At 48.4% G+C, this 12,111-nt stretch overlaps 1 protein-coding gene and 1 long non-coding RNA gene across 4 annotated transcripts in view; one reads left to right on the top strand and one right to left on the bottom strand.

Annotated features, from left to right (window-relative positions):
• The window catches only part of ZC3H3 (zinc finger CCCH-type containing 3), a 136,059-nt gene that overhangs the window by 74,107 nt on the left and 49,841 nt on the right, over positions 1-12,111 (top strand). The window lies entirely within an intron of this gene.
• Positions 3,621-11,048, bottom strand: LOC116435470. Its single transcript, XR_004236786.1, has 3 exons — positions 10,938-11,048; positions 4,753-4,758; positions 3,621-3,631 (listed from the first exon to the last, which is right to left on the bottom strand). It is a non-coding gene; the product is annotated as an uncharacterized LOC116435470 (long non-coding RNA).

The following is a 12,111-nucleotide window of genomic DNA, read 5'->3' as shown; positions in this document are numbered from 1 at the left end:
TGTGTGCATGGGTTGGATTTCTCCTACTCTTTTATTTTGAAATTTTTAAGAAATCCTGCTCAATATTCAAGGACCGTAAAAACGTTCCGCACTTATCATGAGCTGTTATCTCAACGACTCCTCGCCATTATTAATAATCACTCTCAGAGTTCTGTATTGCTCTTCCTTATGGCTCCCGAGGCAAATCATGGATGCAGGGAAGGATTTCTAATGGTTGAGTCGCAGGCTGAGGAGGAGCAGAGCTGTTTTGCCTCTTCCTGAAAGCAGCACGACAGGTTTGGAGTTGTTTCTGTGGGTCCTGGTGGCCACCTGCCGAAGGGGAGCCTCCTGAACATGGTCCTGCTGTGTCCTCCTGCAGACGATGGCATCCATGGAGATGCTCCATGGGCATTTTGGTATCTACCTGGCATAGGGAGGTGCAAATGTGAACAGGTATCCAGGTGCATCCAAGGGGATGGAGGCCGGCCAGTCCCACCAGGATGCTGGGGAACCCCCGAAGCTCCCAAGCTTTGGTGTGAGATCTTTCCCCTTAAATGTATTTGAAAACCATAGAAGCGTTTGGGTGGGAAGGGACCTTCCAAGGTCATCCAGTTCCAACCTCCTGCCATGGGCAGGGACACCTTCCACTATCCCAGGTTGCTCCAAGCCCCATCCAGTCTGGCCTTGGATGCTTTCAGGGATGGGGCAGCCACAGCTTCTCTGGGAATTCCATTCCAGTGCCTCACCACCCTCCCAGGGAAGAATTCCTTCCCAGTATCCCATCTAATCCTGCCCTCTGGCAGTTTAAAGCCATCTGGTGGTTGGCAACTGGTTCTGGATGGCCCTGCTTGAGCAGGGGGTTGGGCCAGATTTCCAGGGATTCCTTCCAGCCTCAAACATTCTGTGATCTCTCCCGCAGACCTCTGGGCATTGCTGTTGTTGATCATGGCACATCCTGTCTTGGGGCACTGGGACATCCAGGGGGATTTGAGATTTTTTTCCAGAGAAGCTTTGGCTGCCCCATCCCTGGAAGTGTCCAAGGCCAGGTTGGACGAGGCTTGAAGCAGCCTGGTCTAGTGGAAGGTGTCCCTGCCTATGGCAGAGGGGTTTGAACGAGATGATCTTTAAGGTCCTTTCCAACCCAAACCATTCCAGGATTTTATGATTTTATGTCAAAAACTAACCCTGGGCTGGTGATTGGACTCTCCTACTACAAACCTGGAGACGACTTGGTCTTGCATGAACTCTGGGATATCTGGAATTGCTGGTGGATCAAAGAGCTCCCATTCCCACCTTTAGTCTTCCAAATAGATATTTCCAAACCCACCCTTGAATTCCCAATCCATGCTCCTCTTCCACCTGGTTTTCACTGCTGGGTGATGGCCTCGAAAGCAGTGACCCCTCAAAAGTTGACTGATGGGTGCCATCCCACTGGGAAAGGTGACTTCCCTCTTTCCTTCTCCATGTCAGTAGTGGATTTTATTTTTTCCCCTTGTTTTGGGGGTTGTTTTTGTTTTTCTTTTTCCCAGCTCGGCGCGGTTCAGCGCTTCGGCCTCACGAGCTGGAACGCCTGGATTAATTTGTGGTTAGATCTCTGTTAAGATTGCATCCACTTCCCCAGTCAGCACTTAATTGGCAGTCGCTTGATTTAACAGCGTGGGAGCCGGCTCTGGAAAAATGGCTTGGATAAATCACTGCCTGACGCCAGAAAATAGATATAATCTCAACATTAACTACATTAATAGTAGCAGGAGCCGAATTAAGAAAGCCATAAAGTAGAGGCAGGAGAGTATAAATTATGGCCATCTCGCTGTCTTCTTCTCCAGGCTCTGCTTTCCTTCCTCTCCTGGCCGATGGGATGGGATCGCGCCAGTCTTGGCTCCAGTTGGCTCTGCTGGGGACAGGGAGAAGAGCAATTCCCACAATTCACACCATTCCCAGCTCATGGCCCATCTTTGGGACAACACCAGATTGGTCTAATCAGTTTTAGTGGTTTGAGATTGATTTAGGTGGATCTGGAATGTTGAAATCACGGATTTGATTTCTTCCCTTCGGAGTCGCGACTGGGGCCGTGGGGTCTTTCATGGTCCTTTGGTCACATGGATTTCTAAGATGATTATTTGGGATTGGATAAGGGGAGAAGAGACACTTCCTAATGATGTGGATGGAAATCTTTGTAGGGCATGTGGTGAGGTGGCCAACTCCCAGCTCCTGGAGAGCCCTCAGCACATCCCTCGCTTGTGGGTGTCTGTGCTGTTGTTCCCAAGGGAAACTTTACCTTTATTTCCGGTCTGTGAAAACCAGGGAAATCAACTCGGGATAAGGGCTGCGAGGGCTTGTTTTTCCCAATGCTCTGGATAATGGTGACCTTCACAACTTCTCCTGCTCTTCTGGAGTTCCAGGAGAAGTGTTCCTCCAGCTTCTGTGTGCTGTGGAATTGTGAAAACCATCCCAGCTCTTCCAGTTGTTGCTTTGTATAGGATTTTGATCCTTCCATAATTTATAAATAGTTTTATAAATTTGGAAGCAAATCTGGTTGGTTGGTTGTTTTTCCCTTCAGTCTGGTGTTAGGTCCAGCTTTGGTTCATAAGATGACACTTCAGGATTTTCTGTGGACATACTGGAGTAGAGATGCTCCACGTGGAGATATTTGGGAGTCCTGAGATGGAGGTGGAGGCTGAGCAGCTTCATGAGGACCAAACCCTCAGAGGGAACATGAGTTAGAGGTGCTGGTGGTACCTCCCTACTGGTGAGGGGGGTGCCATGCAGGTAATGCCCTAGAGCATCATAAAAATCCTTTTCCATCCACTTTTCCATAGAAAAATGTAAAGAGGGGGATGATGATGCCATGGAAGTTGCCTTGAAAGTTACATCCCACCATGTGGAGGATCAGGTCACAAGCTGGAGTGCTACAAGCTGGAGGCAAGTTTTGGGTTCATTTAGGAAGTTTTCTGCATTTTTCTGGTCGGCCTGGAGATTTTCATGAGGTTTTTGGAAGTTTGGGAATTGTTCTTGGTCTGGTGTCAGCAGAGGGAAACAGCTCTGCAGGAGTCTGGTGTGGGAAGGGCTAATTTGAAGTTAATGAGAGAGGAAGAATTACTTTGTTTCGTCTTTGAGCACACGTTGAACTACTGTGCCAAAACTTGGGACAGTAGAGCCATTAAAATCCTATGTAAATAAACCTCTTCCCAGATTTTCCCCCACAGTCCCTGATTAAAAGCATCTCTTGGCTGTTTGGATGTGCAAATGCTGCTAGGGCTTTTATTTTATTTATTATTTTATTTAGTGATAAATTTATATTCTTTATTGATAAATAGTTTTATTTGCTTATATTTATTTTATAAATTTAGCTTGTTATCTATCTCTAGGAAGCATTCACATCACAAAATCATGGAATAGTTTGGTTTGGAAGGTACCTTAAAACTCATCTCGTTCCAACCCCCTACCATGGGCAGGGACACTTTCCACCAGACCAGGTTGCTCCAAGCCCCATCCAGTCTGGCCTTGGACACTTCCAGGGATCCAGGGGCAACGCAGCTTCTCTGGGAAACGTGTGCCAGGGCCTCACCACCCTCCCAGGGAAGAATTCCTTCCCAATATCCCATCCATCCCTGCCCTCTGGCAGTGGGAAGCCATTCCTTTTGTCCTGTCCCTCCATCCGTTGTCCCAAGTCCCTCTCCAGCTCTCCTGAAGCCCCTTTAGGCACTGGAAGGGGCTCTGAGGTCTCCCTGGATCCTTCTCTTCTCCAGGCTGGACATTCCCAGCTCTCCCAACCTGGCTCCAGAGCAGAGGGGCTCCAGCCCTTGGAGCATCTCCGTGGCCTCCTCTGGATTCGCTCCAGCAGCTCCACGTCCTTCTGCTGTTGGAGACCCCAGAGCTGAAGGCAGCTGTGCAGGTGGGGTCTCACCTGAGCAGGGCAGAGGGGCAGAATTCCCCCTTTCCTGCTGCCCATGCTGTGGGATGAGCCCAGGACACAGGGAATTTCTGGGTTTCCATTGCCAGGTCATGTCCAGCTTCTCATCCACCAACACCCCCAAGTCCTTTTTTCTCAGGTTTGTCCTGACCTTTTCAACTTTAATTCCAGCTTTTTGGTTCAGTTGCACCCCCCTTCGCCACGTCCCGTTTTCTCCCCTGGAAATGGATTTTTAAAAGCGTCATCTTCCAGCGAATTTTCCTTTCCATCTTGTTGTTTATTAGGCTCTTAAAGGCAAAGCTTGTAATGCATCCATTGATCCAAATTCCAATTGAAGAGATGTGAGCACATAAAATAGTCCCGACCCTTTAATAATGGAGCGATATCCTTTGGAATGTAGGCAGTGCAATTAGGACAAGGAACCAACCCCCTGCCCCTTGATGGGGGCCTTTGAATCATTTTTATCCATTCTGTAAGTTCCGAGTTGGAGCTGAGTTCCTTTAAGTGTCTTCCCGGTGAGTATCTGATGGACTGACGCTCTCAGAAGTGTCGGGCCTTTTTTTTTTCTCTTTCTCTTGGAAGCAGATCCAAATTTTTATAGATCTCTATTTATTAATTATGCATGTCTACATTTATAAAATATATATAATGTGTATTTTATGTGTGGATAGAAATTGGGTGGATGGGCCGAGGCCAATGGTGTGAGGGTCAACAAAGCCAAGTGGTGGATCCAGCACCTGGATCACGGCAACCTCGTGGAATGCTCCGGGCTTGTGGATAAAGGGCTGGAGAGATGGAAAAGGACTTGGAGGTGTTGGTGGCAGTAGCTGGACATGAGCCCAGGTGGGCAAGGAGGCCACTGGCACCTGGCTTGTACCAGCCATGTTGCGTCCATCCCCCTGTGCTGGGACTGCTGGGACACCTCCCATCCTGGCAGGAATTTTGGGACCCTCACCAGAAAGACGTTGAGGGGTTGGAAGGTGTTCAGGGAAAGGAATGGAGCTGGGAAGAGACTGGAGCACCAGGAGTGTCTGAGGGAGCTCAGCCTGGGGAAAAGGAGAGACCTTTGGGCTCTCCACAACTCCATGACTGGAGGGTGGATCCAGGGGGGTTTGGGATCTGCTCCCAGGGAACGAGAGACAGGACGAGAGGAAACAGCCTCAAACTGCACCAGGAGAGGTTCAGGTTGGACATCAGGAGGAATTTCTTCATGGAAAGGGTTGGAATCAGCTGCCTGGGGAGGTGGTGGAATCCCTATCCCTGGAGGTGTCCAAGGAATGCCTGGAAGTGGCACTCAGTGCTCTGGTCTGGGTGAGAAGTTTGGGATGAGTGGCAGCTTGGACTCAATGGTCTTGGAGCTCTTTTCCAACCTAAGTGATTCCATGATTCCATGATTCCATATATGTGTGTATATACACTTATCTGGGCATGCACAACACTGATATTAATAAATATTTGCTGGATCATAGAATTACAGGGATGCTGAGAGTTCATGCCAAGGAATCAGAGCTGACAGTGCTGCTCTAGTTGTTTTGTGGATCAGCTTATAAATTATGTGGAGACCACAATATTGGATAAATCCATGGATATCCAACTACCTGCTTTAAATTTGGAAAAATAAGCTTGGAGTCAACACCTGACTTTGTTATTTACTCCTTAAATTTAATATAAAGGCAGGAAAATCAACTCTTCAGGGAAAAAAAAAATCATTTATACACTTCTCCCTGCCTTTGTAGCTAAATTTAATTTTAATTTTCAATTAATTAATCAAATTTAAATTTAATTTTCAAAATGCATCGTCCGTGGATGTGTATCCACCCCTAGTCCAAGCCGTGGGCATGGGGTTTTCCAGAGGCAGCCAGTAGCTGGTGTTTTCCCAGCGGATAATTCCCTGTAGCGTGGCCCCGCTGAACTTCTTTAACCTCTTCCGTGCTGAGTTCCTGTTTTTCCATGGAATCCTGCTCCTTGTCCGAGATATTTGCTTTAATTAAAATGTATCAGCTGTTCTGGCTCTTCATAGTATTATTGCTGTTTCCTGTGTGAGGAAAAGAGCATTTAAAGGGAAAATATCTTCGGAAAAAGCAATTATCCCAGGTATTTTTGGAAAGCAGGCAGGAGGGAAAGCCTCCAGTGGGATTTGGCTCCGTGTCTGGCTGATTATTGTGATAAATATTCAAAGTTGGAGCTGTTTGGGTTGGGATACGGACACAGCATTGGAATGATCCTCGGCAATTAGCCTTCCTGGGATATTCCAGCACTTGGAGCACGTCCAGAGCTCTGAAATGGGATTTACAGGGATGAGCAGAGGGAGGAGTATCACTTCTGTGCCAGGACGGGAAGGTCTAGGACCTGCTCTCACTTTCCCTCTGATTTTAGCCCATCACTGAGGGTGGTAGGACACTGTCTGGGAGGGATTAAGGATTAATCCACATGGACACAGGTCCTGGAGCTTCCCAAACGGTGCCACTAAAGCCGGCAACACCTGCCTGGAACGCTGCGAGCTCCATTTCAGCTAATCAGAGTTAAACCCTAACGAACTTTGTCCAATCGCCTGAGCTAATGGGGGTGAAAGGAATCTAATTAACGGGACAATAGTTCCCGGTCTTCCCGGTGTAATCACTGATCCGCCGCCGGCATTAGAGCAGCAGGATGGAAAGCCGAGTATTAGGGACCGTCAGCATTTCCATTCTCAGGCTCAGCCTAAGCGGTTTAACGGGACCTTGATAGGGGGGTTTGGGCTGAGACTTGACCTACCTTGAAAACAGCTTCATGTGGGCAAATTGTCTTCTCCAAAGCGTCTTTTGTCTCTTCTCCAGGGAGGTGTTTTCATAGCGCAGACTTTGCTGGAGAAGCTGGAAATGTTTCTGAGGATCCTGCTGGGGCTCGCTGTGGGTGGGATCAGGCCCAAGGCTGGAGAGAAACCAAGGAGATGGTTTGGAGTTGGGCTGTCAGGGAGTGGGGAGGACAAGAGAATACAGCCTCACAGGGAAGTTTAGATTGGATATCAGGGAGAACTTCTTCATGGAAAGGGTTGTCAAGCATTGGAACAGGCAGTGGTGGAGGAAGGAGGGAAGGGTTAGATGGGATATTGGGAAAAAAATCTTCCCTGTGAGTGTGGTGAGGCCCTGGCCAGGCTTAAAGAATGGTTTGGGGTGGAAGAGATCTTGAAGGCCCCACCCCCTTCTGTGGGCAGGGTCACCTTCCACTATCCCAGGTTGCTCCAAGCTCCATCCAACCCGGCCTTAGACACTTCCAGGGATGGGGCAGCCACAGCTTCTCTGGGCAACCTGTGCCAGGGCCTCAGCACCCTTCCAGGGAACAATTCCTTCCCAATATCCCACCTATCCCTGCCCTCTGGCAGTGGGAAGACATTTCTGCTTCTTGTGTCCCTCCATCCGTTGTCCCAAGTCCCTCTCCAGCTCTCCTGGAGCCCCTTTAGGCACTGGAAGGGGCTCTGAGGTCTCCCTGGATCCTTCTTTTCTCCAAGCTGGACATTCCCAGCTCTCCCAGGACAGTTCCACCCCTGCTCTCCTCACCTGGCCACACCAATCCTTCAGTACAGCCCATCACAAGGCAAATTTTTTCCCTGTTTTCTGTGCTTGGCGCGTGGAGCTGGTTTTGTATCCAGGCTCTCCATCTCCCGCAGGAATGAATTGGGTTACAAACAATAGCAGGGATTTAGCAAAGAGGGGCAGGGAAAAGAGCTCTCCTCTCCCACTGCTCTGAGCTCCTCGAGGTGATCCTGGATCTACTGTGTTTTTTGGAGGATTTTGGCAGGATTTCAGGGCTTTCCCTGGGTTCAAGCGGGATGATGAGCCCAGCAGGGGCTGCCAAGTGCCGTGTGGAGCTCCAGCTTTTCATGGACACAATGGAGAGGTGAAAGGGAACGGCAGTGTGGGGCTGAATGGCTTCCAGAGGGAAATGGCAATAAATCCAGTGGGAGGGAATAACGGCACACATGAGGGAAGGGATGGCATCCAGAGGGACCGTAACAGGCTGGGCCAGTGCAAACCTCGGGAAGGCCAAGGCCAAGGTCTTATCCCAGAGATAAATCCAGGCTGGATGGAGAATGGATTGAGAGCAGCCCCAAGAAGGATTTGGGGGTATTTATATGGGTGGCTGAAAAACTGAATGTGCCCCATCTATGTGTGCTGGAACCCAGAAATTCCCTGTGTCCTGGGCTCATCCCACAGCACGGGCAGCAGGAAAGGGGAATTCTGTTCCTCTGCCCCACTCAGGTGAGACCCCACCTGCACAGCTGCCTCCAGCTCTGGGGTCCAACAGCAGAAGGACATGGAGCTGCTGGAGTGAATCCAGAGGTGGCCACAGAGATGCTGTGAGGGCGGGAGCCCCTCTGCTCTGGACTGGGAATGTCCAGCCTGGAGAAGGGAAGAGGAGGTTCCAGGGAGAGCTCAGAGCCCCTTCCAGTGCCTAAAGGGGCTCCAGGAGAGCTGGAGAGGGACTTGGGACGAGGGATGGAGGGACAGGACACAGGGAATGGCTTCCCACTGCCAGAGGGCAGGGATGGATGGGATATTGGGAAGGAATTCTTCCCTGTGCAGGTAGGGAGGCCCTGGCACAGGTTGCCCAGAGAAGCTGTGGCTGCCCCATCCCTGAAAGTGTCCAAGGCCAGGTTGGATGGAGCTTGGAGCAACTTGGGATAGTGGAAGGTGTCCCTGCCCATGGCATGGGGTTGGACTGGATGATCTTGAAGGTCCCTTCCAACCCAAACCATCCCATGATTCTATGGAATGTTCCCCCTCAGTTTAGCCCAAAGGTGCCTGTAAATTTTACAGCCCTTTGAGAAGGCACTGCAGGGATATTGGGATATTTTGTTCATACCTGGGCCTTTCCAAGTGGAATTCTTTAAGGAGAAAAGTTATCCTGTCTATGCAAAGACTGGGGAAAGGCCTCATGCCTAGGAGAGGTGGAAATTGGGAAGAACCACGAAAAACCCCTCCACAAGCCTTCACTACAGGTGTAATCCCATGTTCCTGGTTTTTTGGGTTTTTTTTGAGGAATCTCTGTTCTCATTGGTTGATAACCATTTAATTTATTTGCAACTATTTTCCTTTCCAGGTCAGGGGGATTTATTGGGAAGGTACGTCTTTATTTAGGTAATTAAGGAGCTTAATAGGTGCTCATTGAAATTCATAATTTTCCCCAGGTTTTGAAAATGCTAAATGAGATCTGGGCTGGATTATTTTTTTTTTCCTTGAGATTAACATTAAGCTGCATTTGAATGGAAATTCAGATTCAATTGAACCAAATTAAAATAGGGTTTTTTTTTTTAAAGTGTTTGTTTCATAATTAGAAGTAATTATTGAAAGGAGGGAATTGTTTATGGGTAAATTAACGAGTTTTTGCTGGTCAGTGTGTATTTAAAACTAATGGATCCTCTGTATTTATGGGTGTATGTTGGGAAAAGAGACATCCCTTTCTATTTTTAATTTCCAATCACTTTTCCAACCTCAAATATCATCAACAGTGGAGTGACTAATTTGAATTATCCCAATCAGGTTCTTTAAATAAATTAAATCTTAATGTAGAAAGTGTTTATTTGAGGTTTGACCTTTTTATTTTAAGGAGAAAGCATCGATGTTGATAAAAATCCCATAAATCAAACCTTTCAGTGAAATTACTTGCTTTTAGCTGTAGATTTGGGGTCCTCAGGGATCTGGTGGGTGAGGATAGTGACAGAGCAGCTTCCACAGGAAAGTGGTGAAGCATCTCGAAGCATTCCTGGTATGTTTGAGGAACACTTTTAACCCTAAATCCTGTGTTGTTTGCTAAGGAATGACAAATGACTGAGGAAAACATGATTTTTTTGGTTTTGTTTTTCTCCCACATGGGGATTTTCCATTGCCACCTTCAAGGCTTGTGATGGATGAGCTCTCCCTCCTTCCTCACCTCTCTCCCTGTTGCTTTCCATAACCATTGCCCCCGCGATGATCCGCTCTTTCCTTGGGATTCAAATGCCAGCATGCAAATGTGATTTCTGACTATGTAAGGATTACTTCCAAAAAAAATATAAGCTAAGCCCAAGAAGAAATCCAGTAGTAAAAGAAAACCATTCTTTAAGAGCCACTTGTATCGCCGCCAGCGCCAGGAAATCCTCTCCGTTTCAGCTGGCTGGAAGCGCCGCCGGGATGTTCCTGCTCTGCTCGTGGGGTTGTGTTTAATATAGAGACGTCAAATACTCTAAAAATTTTCTATTTCAAATATAAGGGAATTTTTGCAGGGGTTTGGGTGGGATTTTTGGATCGCTTGGTCTTGTGTTGATGGGGGGATGGGGGTGTTAAATCTGAGCACGCTGGAGCAACTCGTCCTTGTTTTTAACCTTTGTTTTCCATGTTGGCTTGGAAATCTCCTGGTTTTTTCCTTTTTATAGATTATTTTAAGAGGAACTGTATTTTCCCAGCATCACTCGCTGGCTCCCGGCTGAAGTTTTGGTGGTTTTACTCCATTCTGAGCAGCTTTGCTGTGTTTGGAGGCGAGGAAAGTGCCTTGAGCTGGGCAGCACCTGACAATTGACTCCACATTATTGTGCTGAGCCCTTTTTCCCCCTCTTCGTCCACTTTGTGCTGTTGGAAGAAACATTTCCATTTCCTAAGGGATTTTCCTTCAGGAAAGCTTGGAGAAAGGGTCCAGATTTTCTTCTTTTCAAGTGATGTGAACTTGGTCAAGGAGAGAAGACTGAGGGAAATTTTGTACACCAGCCACGGTGTGACCAAAGGACCAGGGCAGTGCCTGTCCCCTGTGCCTGGAGCATGTCCAGGGAAGGGAACAGTTCTGGGAATGGAGCTGGAGCACCAGGAGCAGCTGAGGGAGCTTGGGGGGCTCAGCCTGGGGAAAAGGAGGCTCAGGGGGGACTTTTGGCTCTCTACAACTCCCTGACAGGAGGGTGGATCCAGGTGGGATCGGGATCTGCTCCCAGGGTACAAGGGACAGGAAAAGAGGAAACAGCCTCAAGTTGTACCAGGAGAGGTTTAGGTTGGATATTGGGAAGTTTTTTTTCATGGAAAGGTTGGGCAGGCATCGGAACAGGCTGCCCAAGGCACTGGTGAAATCCCCATCCCCAGAGGAATTTAACATCCATGTGGATGTGGCACTTGGGGATGTGGCTTAGTGGTGGTCTTGGCAGTGCTGGGGAATGATCTTGGAGAGCTTTTTCCACCTAAAAGCCTCTAGAATTCTCTGAAGGACACTGCAGGGTGGTGTTTAATCCTGGGAAATCAGACTTGGTCGACATGAGCACCTGCAAAGCACCAGCACAAAATGTTCACAGTGAGGCAAAGTTGCTGTTTCAAGAGATGCACTGGAAAAGGCTGAACCTCAACCTGACAGAATTATGGAATGGTTTGAGTTGGAAGGGACCTTAGCATTTTTCCAAACTGCTGCCATGGACAGGGACACCTTCCACTAGCCCAGGTTGCTCCAAGCCCCATCCAACCTGGCTTTGAGTGTTTTATCAGCCTGGGACTTCCCTTCGTAACGTTTTTAGCACCAGACTCTGATTTTCCCCAGAGTCAGCATCGAACCTGCGCCGGCTACGCCGCCGTTCTTAAACATTTTTATGTCGTTCCTCCACCCCCTCTTCATTAAAAATTTTTCTTCCACTGTCCACCCCGGGGGTGGGGGAAAGACAACCCTCAACCTTGTGTAGTCAAGGTTATGGCGATAAATTCCGGAGCATTGTCACTTCTATTCGGAGTAAATTGGCCGGCCGCTCTCGGGCTGAAGGGGAGATAATTTGCTGTAGTATTTCAAATGGATTAGAAATGGATTTGAAGGGAAAGTTCATGCCTCCCATTACAAAGGCTAGAAAGAAGACTATCTTAAGGCACTGTTCACACTCTGGCCTTCATTATCCACGCTTAATACCTTTCCTATTTTCCAGCGTTAATGAAATTTCCTGCCGGAGCGGGGCCTTGTGGACGGACGGGAGGACTCTTTAGATCCGCAGGATGCGCGGCAGAAAGGGAATTACAAGGCCCTCGTGTCGAGGGGCCCGGTGTATTCTTCAGGTCCTTGGCCTGGCTATTATCTCATTAATTTTATCCTCTTCTGTCAATACAGTTCATTTCCAAAGGCCGTCCTTTCCATTAGGGTAACAATTCCACGGAGAGCTGGGATCCTGCCGCCGATGAAAAGCGAGTGGGCGTTCGGCTCCGTGCCCTCGCCGGTGGCTTTTTCCCACCACCGCCAGCTTGGATGTC

Source organism: Corvus moneduloides, chromosome 1 (assembly GCF_009650955.1).
Source record: "Corvus moneduloides isolate bCorMon1 chromosome 1, bCorMon1.pri, whole genome shotgun sequence".
NCBI classification, from domain to species: Eukaryota; Metazoa; Chordata; class Aves; order Passeriformes; family Corvidae; genus Corvus; species Corvus moneduloides.
Note: the sequence above shows the minus strand (reverse complement) of the source record. Positions and strands in the feature narration are given on the sequence as shown.